At 48.2% G+C, this 9,618-nt stretch overlaps 1 protein-coding gene across 1 annotated transcript in view; it reads right to left on the bottom strand.

Annotated features, from left to right (window-relative positions):
* Positions 1-3,602: 3,602 nt before the first annotated feature.
* RELL1 (RELT like 1) overlaps positions 3,603-9,618 on the bottom strand; it is a 64,863-nt gene continuing 58,847 nt past the window's right edge. Inside the window, exon 7 of the mRNA XM_008140209.3 lies at positions 3,603-5,584. The gene's annotated coding sequence lies outside the window, so the exon portion shown is untranslated. The remainder of the gene's footprint in view (positions 5,585-9,618) is intronic.

Below are 9,618 nucleotides of genomic sequence, written 5' to 3'. Positions count from 1 at the left end.
AATGTGAACGTGGCAGAAACATCAAGCACCGACTCTCAAATGGCCAAACTCCCATCATTCTGTCATTTCTTTTGCTAAAGAGGGTCTGAACTTGGCCGCTCCGAGGCAGCTCACTGAATGGGCGCTGACTGTCCCCAGCCCTGGGCTTAAGTACATTACTCGCCCAAGCTCATACTCGTCACAGCCACTCTAAAAGGTACATATCACCTTCACCCTATAGTTAGAAGATTAAGATCCAAAGAATTTAGGGTCACGGGTGGCCAGCAGCATCTGAATGTCCAAAGCTGTGCACGTACAGGAGCTAGAATCACGAGCCCCATGGCAAACCAAGGAAAGACTGAGAGCGATGGAGGGAAAGACGGGTTTGCACGAGCATTTCAGAGCAGAAACCACACACGGCCAGGCGCCTGGCTGCATACAGGTCCAGGGCAGCTCTGAGCCACCTCAGCTGTGGGGCCGGCTGCCAGGGCTGCACTCCCCAGGTGGCCCTGCGATGCCTTCTGAGTCACTGCATTCGTCATGGGTTTTTGTTGTTGTTGTTGCAAGTGATAGAAACTCAACGCAAACCAGTTAAAGCAAAAGAGGAATGTCCCTGGGACACAGGGCACTCCGAAGGGCCGCTGAGCCTGAGGCCTGAAAGCAGGCAGACCGCCTCACTGCCTCTGCATGCCCCTCCTTTCTTCAGACCCGCTGCCGACCACATGGCAGGAGCCTTGGCCTCCACCAGCCTCTGAGCCTGTAGCTCTCGCCACCGGAGAAAGAAAACACTTTTTCCAGCTCCAGTTGGCAAACATCTCAAGGAGGGGCTCCACCAGGCAGGTCACCGGCGGGTCATGTGCCAGGTCACAGGCCGGTCATGTGCCCACGTCGGCCCCGTCGGCTGCAGTCGGGAAGAAAGGCCCATGGCTGGGTTCTAGAGGGAGGGAGGGTTCTCCAAAGGACGTAGGCGGCATTTGCAGAAAGGAGAGGTGCTGGGCTGGTGGCCTGTCAGCTGCCCGCTGCACGCACTGCCTCTTCATCCTTAGATATATTTCTTTTTTTACTTTTTTATTTTTTTCAATTACAGTTTACAGTCAATGTTATTTTGTATTAGTTTCAGGTGTACAGCATAGTGGTTAGACCAGTGGTCGGCAAACTGCGGCTCTTTGGCCCCTTGAGTGTGGCTCTTCCACAAAATACCACGGCCTGGGCGAGTCTATTTTGAAGAAGTGGCGTTAGAAGTTTAAGTTTAAAAAATTTGGCTCTCAAAAGAAATTTCAGCCCTAACCGGTTTGGCTCAGTGGATAGAGCATCTGCCTGTGAACTCACGGGCCCCAGGTTCGATTCCAGTCAAGGGCATGTACCTTGGTTGCGGGTACATCCCCAGTAGGGGGTGTGCAAGAGGCAGCTGATCGATGTTTCTCTCTCATTGATGTTTCTAACTCTCTATCCCTCTCTCTTCCTCTCTGTAAAAAATCAATAAAATATATTTTTTTAAAAAAAGAAAAAAAAATTTCAATCGTTGTACCTTTGATATTTGGCTCTGTTGACTAATGATTTTGCCGACCACTGGGTTAGACAATCCAATGCTTTACAAAGTGTTCCCGCTGATATTTCCAGAGATATCTGGCGCCATCCATAGGGATGGCAGTATTATTCACTATATTCCTATGCTGTGCTTTACAAGGTATTTTTTTCACCCCTCACAACATGGAGCCTCCCCTACGCCATGGACCTTCTGTGAACCTCAGGGCTCAGCTTCAGAGCAAGAAGCTGCGGACCCAGCTCCACTCCTGGATAAAGCTGTGTGTGCTGGGCCACTTCCCAGGCCGCCCGGCTCCCCGCGGTGGGGCAGATGCACACAGACCTTCTCTGAGTGCCACGCATGGCTGAGCCGGGTGGCCGTGCCGATCACCGCAGGCACCATCGCTGTGCACGCCTTTTTCTGATCTTTAAAAACCCTGTGATGGGTTTCTAACCCTTACAGATGAGGAAAGTGCGGCTCCAATAGGTAATTTTCCCAATATCACACAGCAGTGAGTGACAGAGCCACTTTCAAACCCAAAAGCAAAGGCCGGGCTACTTCTTGAAGATCATCCTGCTGCCCACGGCCACAGCACTTCTCTTGCAGGCTTCGGGGCATGGGTTTCCTCCAAAACGGAGCTCAATCATTTCCACCGGCGTCCCCAGGAACACCTGCAGGGACACAACTCCCAGGGGAGAAACGGGCTTCTTATGAAAAAGACTGAGACAAACTGCCGGGGTCAGAAAATGGGTGAGGAAAAACTCAACCTTGAATTTTTACTTCCATAAAATAGTTAAGGATAGTCTTTCATTTTTAAAGGTAGACTTTCATTTATTTACTCAGCCAATAACCATGAGTGCTTTCTGAGCTGCAGTTCAAGACACAGCAAATGGCCAAGAAGCCATGCAGTTCTTGCATTTGGCCAGCAGAGGGCGCGCCAACTCTGCAAGGCCGACGACCTCCCCGCTGACACCATCAGAATCGGGTGGAGTGGACAGCGTCCCCAGCTGGGCCGCCACAGAGTGCAGGACACAAAGAAGTCCCAGGTGTCCTTACAACTGTTTGGAGCTACAGGGAGGGAACACCCAGGGGGATCTGAGAACAGTCCTGGGAAGGTGAGGAATGAACAAAGGAAGCCCTGGGTAGAACCAGCCTGCCCCACAGGCAAAAGGGTGAAGAGGATCCAGGAACTGGCAATGACCTCGGGTCCAAAACACAGACTAACCCCTTTGACCACAGCTGAGCCCTCGGCAACGAGAGCTGGATCGTGGGACCCCACTTCCTGGCCCCGACATTCCTGCCCTCCACGTTAGGGCTGTGTTAGGGTGGAGGAAGCCTACACATCACCATGGACTGGAGAAGGAAGTGCAGGCGCATCCCCGCCGTGGGCAGTCGCCCTGGCGAATCCACCCAGGACCTGCCGGTGTTGGGCGAGCTGCATGCACTCAGGGTTCAGGCGGGCATTGCAGGGCTGGTGATCTGTCTCCACGTGGAATGAACGGCCACAGGCGCTCCGGGACCACTGCTCACTGCTCCCTCACAAGCTGAGGAAGACAGAAGAGCAGAACAGAGACCATCCCCCGCCCCCTGCAGTACACCTGTGCTGGAGATGTCAAAAGGCTGATTGAGAGTGACACCTGTCACCCCAAGTGACCCCTTTTGCTTCCTCCTCACCTGAGGACATTTTTCCATTCCTTCTCAGAGAGATTGGAAAAGAGGAAGGGAGAGGAAGAGAGGAGAGAGAGAGGAACATCGATGTGAGACAGACACATCGATTGGTTGCCTCCAGCACATGCCCCATCTGGGGCCTGGGATCGAACCTGCATCCCAGGTACGTGCCCTTGACCAGGAATTGAACCCGCTGCCCTTCAGTGAGCCGGCCAACGCTTTAGCCACTGCTCACCGGCCAGGGCTATCTCCAAATTTAGAAAATCATTATGGCGGGGGTGAGGAATGGTGTTCCCATGGAGGGGTAAATCCAATGAGGACAGCCAGCCAAATGAGACGTAAGAAATTAGGCACTGTCATATTAAGCTCCATACAGTACACGCCCGCATTGTACTCAAGGCAACAACAATCGGATCACTCAAAAACAGCACACTGTATCTAACATTTTTATTTTTAACTCTGCTTTGGTAGTACAAAAGTCGTAAAAGTACAAACCAGACAGTTAAAAATACACGTGACACTCAAAAGGGTGAAAATTTTCCTTTACAAATTTTTACATCGAGGTGGCAGCCAGCCCACTCACTCACCGGCAGTCAGCCAGCCCATCGTTAGTGTTGTGCGTGGTCAGTCTGTGCGGACCACGTCCCTCACGGGCGGAGGACAGCACAGGCCTGTAAACATCGGTCGCTTTGGGAACACTTACGAGTTCTTATGAGATCATAGAAACCAGTAAAAAGCTTATGTGTTGAAAATATTGAATGCTTAACTTTTGGCATATTTTGCAGACAGACAAAAACTGCTCAAGTATCAGAAAATATTTAAAATGTACTGTTGGTATAAATACAATCATCTTAAATATTTTTGAGTATTCTCTTGCCTGTTGTATTGCTATTACAAAAAGTGCTCTGACCTGAATAAAGTTAAAAAATAATTAAAGCTGAAGAATATCTTACATATTATCCCTCCCCATTCTGACAGCGTATTCTTTAAACAAACAAAAAATGATGCTTTTTTTTTTTCTAAAGCTAAAACTATTGGTCTAGATCGCACATTTATCATTTACACTAATTCACATCCCCCAAATTCCTATATTGCTACTTTTTGGACCTCAGTGAAATTTACTCCACACTGGCTTCCTCTCGTCCACTGTGTCGATGTATGTACACACGTATGCCTTTTAATTAGTTGTCAGTAAAAAGTCACATGGAATTCATTTAACAGGTTAGAAACTTTAGTCTGATGCCAGAAGCAGAATGGAATGAGTATATTTACAGTAAATACTTTAAATACATTTTAATGGAAATCACCTCCTGGGGGTCAAGTGAGAAATGTGCTTCTCCCTCTGAAACAGAGCAAGCAGCAAGGGCTCTGGGAACGCTCCCTGTACGTGGACCCGCCCAGCCTTTGGCCCAGACCCACCGAAAATTTACTATCACTGCCTCTGAGCTCTTCCAGGTGTTTCATAAACCCTAAGGCAAAGGAAAAAGCAGGGTTTCCAAGCCCAAGGGGGGAAAACCACCAAGACTCTGAAATAACAGGCATTAGCTACAAGATGGAAAACAGCGATGCACTAAAGAAATCGGGCCGGGGAAGGCGGCCCGTCTGGCATGAGAAGCGGAGATTTTTCGTTTTATTTTGACTTGGGTTGTCAAAACAAGAATTTTTTTGTTTTTGTGACTTTAAACCACTTTCCCCTTTATTGAATAAACTAAATAAGAACTGTTTAGCTCAAGTTAAAATAAAAACAAACACACAACTTCCCAATATTTTATAAGTGACCTAAGAGTGGCATGATGCAGCAGGAGTCAACGCTGAATTGTCGGTCTCAGCATCCAGAGTCCGCCGTCCAGTTCCCATCCGACTCCAGGGCCTCTTGGGGATCCGTTTCTCAGGGCCAAACTAGATTATCTTCTTTCACTACCAGAGTCATCTTTATCTGCTGTAACAGTTACACTGTGAGAGAATCTTCTTACAACCAGTAGTAAAACAGGAAGTAAGGGTTGGGCAAACAGAAGTACATGTGTGCACACGCGCACACACACACACACACAATGAGCGCACACACACACAGAGCATCAGCTCAGACTGTACACGCATTCTTCCACGTACAGAGTGATGATCCTGGAAAAAACTGTGGTGTGTACACTGCGGGGTGGTGGCTGGAGGCAGTTGGGGAGATAAAAAATGAGCTCTTTTCTTCCCTGGAAATGTGATAATTTTCTCATGAGACTTGTTTCAAAGCCAACTGAATCCCGTCTTCAGCAGAGCAACAATATTCCCTTTTTGGCTTTCTTCCATATGCCTGCAGACTCCACGATAGAAATCGTACAAAAGATAAAAAAACATTCCTTGGGCACAACTTCATATCGCGTAAGTTTTCAGTCTCTTAGAACTCTTCAAATAAAGTCATTCCTAAAAGAGAAATCAAGAAAGGTAAGGCTTTGTAGAAGGTAAGCGTAGTCTCACAGACTAACCTGCCTGAAGATTTAAACACACAGAGAAAGTGTAAGCCACCCTCGCCCCTTCCCACGGCATTCCTCCCGACTACACATTTCTTCTAGAATTCCGTCTGCAGAAAGGTAAGCACCGCCAGTTCAAAGGGACCTCACTATACGGGTTTCTAAATGAAGAGAGAGCGGAACTTGAGAGCCACAGTGGACGAAGGGTATCGGTCTGGTCTAGCGTGAGTTCGAAGGTGAGCCTTCTCCCTGAGCCAGGTGCCACTTCCTGGGACCCGGCTCTGTAACTCCTGGGCCACGTCTGTCACGTGATCGTGCTCAGCGCAGGGAGCCTTGGATGTCAGGCGAGGTGTCTTTCCCAGGCCTCACCACAGTTACCTGAGTCCCTCTTGAGCACCCAGGCAGCTTGGCTGGGATGGCTGGCATGAAAGAACACAATGATGAACCGCTCAACCCGACACCTCGAGGGCTCTGTATTGTATTAAGTCCTTCTAACAACTGGTCCCTGTGTGTCTACATTTACATTACAAATGCAGTCCCTAGTAAACTGGTAAAACAGTTTTCTATTTTCCAAAGTTGTTTCGTTTTTCTTACAAGTGTCTCATCTAACAGACATCTGTGCACCTTTTACTTTCCTGTGTTGAAGACAGGATAACCCGGGACAAGACTAATTCTAGAGCTACCTGTGTGCGTTGGAACACACACACCCTCAGGCCAACCTGCACCAGGTTAAGGAACAAAACATTCTCTTGCGGCCAAAAGTGTGTCTGCCTCTAAATGTCAAACAAAAACAGAGATGAAACCAACTTATAAAAGTATGGAAAAAAAACAAAAAGTTGATAGAGATGTCTTAAGTATTACTGTATACTTATTTTCTAATTTACCCTTCAAAATATAGTCTATTATTATCCATATTATCCCTTTCTGTCACTCTGCAATTTATAATATTCATAGTGGTTATGAAAGAGGGGGGAGAGGGAAAAGGAGGGAGGAAAGGAGAGAGAGAAAGAGACAAAGATACTGAGTTTAAGCTAAATAGTTTGGATAAAGGACCCTTTATCCCCTTAGCTAAAAAGGAAATAGACATTGTCCCTTTCAGCATGAGCTGAGTTATTAATTATAAATGAAATAAGTCGTTCCCTGCCCTGCACTGCTGCAACCTAGCACAGCTACACTACAGATCTGAACCTTAAAACTGAACCAAGTCAGGTCTGGGAATACTTTCAATGGAGAGTTGATTAATGTGGAAGAGGCTAGCAAGGAAAAAGGTAGAATGGCCAGAGGTGGAAAATACAAAATTGGTCCTAAAAGAAAAAAAAGAGAGAATTTCCCCAGTCAAACTTCAAACTAGGCCATTGGTAGTCAACTATTTTTATGTCTCCTTTTATCATCTGCTCTCTTAGACCTAGACTTTTTTGCATCAAGGAAAACAAGGTCAAGGGTGAGGGATGTCAGGCCTAGAATGTAATGTTTCATCACAGTAAGAGTTTTCATTCCAAAGTAGGAGAACTTCCCATTTCTAGTTCTTTGCACAGATTTGACCAACTTTAAGGGGGTGGGTGAGCAAGACGGAGGGCTGGGCTAGGAACATGGGTCTAAAGCCAGACCCCATGACTACCTGTGGAACTGGAGCAATGGGATCTGACACAGATGATAGATGTATAGTGCTTAACACAGAGCCAAGCGTCCGCACATGCCCAAGGGAGAGTTCTCGGGATCATGGCCATCATCACACTGCCTTCTGTGACGGGTTGCACTTGCACTCTGCACAGTGCCTTTGAGAGAAGGGAAAAATACGAATTGCTGCTCAACATCCTCACTACTCATACCAGGAACTGAGCAAAAAACGAGGGAGGGGGCAGTTAACCGTTTTAAAAGCTCTATTACAAGCTGCTCAGCACTGAGCTCTCTGCAAACACACACGTGTTGTCAGGCAGCACGTGACCAGCACAGCAGCTCTCAATTTCCAGCTAAATCCCTGTCTGACCGGGATGACACCCCAGGGGAAGGGGACACCGCGTGCTCTGCGGCTTATAAAGTTCCCGCTGCGGCCTCACTCCGGGGCTGTGTCACATGCAGGTCCACGTTGTGAAATTCCTTCTTGTTTCACCCTACAGTTGTGAATATATCCATATTAATAAACAAACACGGGCTTTAAGACGCTATTTCGTTACCTCAGCACATCCATGTGCAAAGGAGCCTTCCACAGGGTCCCAGAGCCGTCAGGAGCCATGGCGAGGCTGACGTAGAGGCGGGGGAGGCCGGCAGCCATGTACAGGAGGGAGGACAATCGCTCCACCCACCATGATACACATTTCCCATCACCAGGGGACTCCCCCATATTTAACAAGCCCGACCTCTCTTTCTTTTGGTGATAACAGTCTCATATGAGTGAATGCTCAAGCTGGAAGCAATTAAGCACAACTTCCTTATATTGAAACGACAATGCACAAATCCCAAGTGTGGCCATTTCCCCCATGAAGACTGATGGGCAGAAACGTAGAAGCTCAAAGAATGATCTGGCCCAGAAGGTGTGGCTCAGTGGTTGAGTGTCAACTTATGAACCAGGTCAGGATTGATTCCAGTCAGGGCCCATGCCCGGGCTGCAGGCTCCATCCCCAGTAGGGGGCGTGCAGGAGGCAGCCACTCGATGATTCTCTCTCATCATTGCTGTTTCTATCTTTCTCTCCCTCTCTCTCTCTCTCTCTGAAATCAATAAAAAATATGTATACATATATATATTTTTTTTTTCTTTAAAAAAATTTAAAGACTGATCTGGAAAGAATAAAGAGGTCACTTTTTTTCTTTAAAGCTGATTGCTTGCTGCACAAGTCTAATGATAAAGATAAAGCCATGAGCAATACGGTCCAGGACCCTCCGTGGGTGCCTGAAACCACAGAGTCCTGAGCCCTATGTACATCTACTGTTTTTCCCCCTATGCGCATCCCCATGATAGAGTTTCATCTGGAAATGGGGCACAGTAAGAGTGTAAGGTTTACCTGAACTCAAGCTCTGCGATACCGTGACAGTCCCTCTGGTAGCGGAGGTGACTGCCGAGTGACTAACGGGCGGGTGCGGTACACGCTGGGCAGAGGGATGATTCACGTCCGGGGCAGAACAGAGCAGGTCGGCATGAGATTTCATCATGCTAATGAGACAGACTCTCACTTTAAAAATAAAACTTCAGATAATGGGGAGGGAACTTCTGTATCTTTGTGATTAAGACATATATTTCCCTTGCTAAAAAGGATTCTCTAGAAAAAAGGATCTGGTCCCTTTAAAAACGACAAACATAAGGACTGAGCCCTCGAAGGGCAGGTGGAAGGAAAGGAAGGACCACCTGGTCAGTAAGCACAGGAGCTGGCATTCGCAGCTGCTCTCTGCGCTAAGCCTCCGGGGACTCAGGGACAATCTGCCCAGTGATTGCCAGTCAACGACGCTGCCATTCTCCTAGGAGGAAACTGAGGCTCACGGTTCACAGCACGCCTGAGGCCACACAACACTAATGTTACAGTCACCCCGCACCGGGCGGCCACACCGGGCACCACCGACACCCTGAGATCTGCTGGTGCCCTCACCTCTCCACTCCGGCCTGTGGGGCAACAGGAAGGAAACGCGGGACCTGGAACCGCCAGCAGGGCCCTCCCTGGGGAGCCATCGCGGCTCCACAGCAACAGGTAAATGATGCTAGAAAGCTGCACCCTACCAGGCACCCTGTTTCTGTACAGAGTGAAGAGTTACAAGCCTACAGAACCACTCAGCTGGCTGAAGAATTTTCTAGAACACTTTTAAATAAAATAAATGGGGAAGTTATTTATAGAAACAGCTAAAATTGCAGCAATATTCACGCTCAAGTCCTAGAGCTACAGGTATGTGATCTCCCACCGGTAACCTGTAACCTTCGAGATCAAACTCAGTGCCAGGCTCTGGCCAGCACTCCGGTTACGTGCTGGCCGCCGCGCGTGGAAAGCACTAACCACATGACGG

Source organism: Eptesicus fuscus, chromosome 2, assembly GCF_027574615.1.
Source record: "Eptesicus fuscus isolate TK198812 chromosome 2, DD_ASM_mEF_20220401, whole genome shotgun sequence".
Classification (NCBI taxonomy): Eukaryota; Metazoa; Chordata; class Mammalia; order Chiroptera; family Vespertilionidae; genus Eptesicus; species Eptesicus fuscus.
Note: the sequence above shows the minus strand (reverse complement) of the source record. Positions and strands in the feature narration are given on the sequence as shown.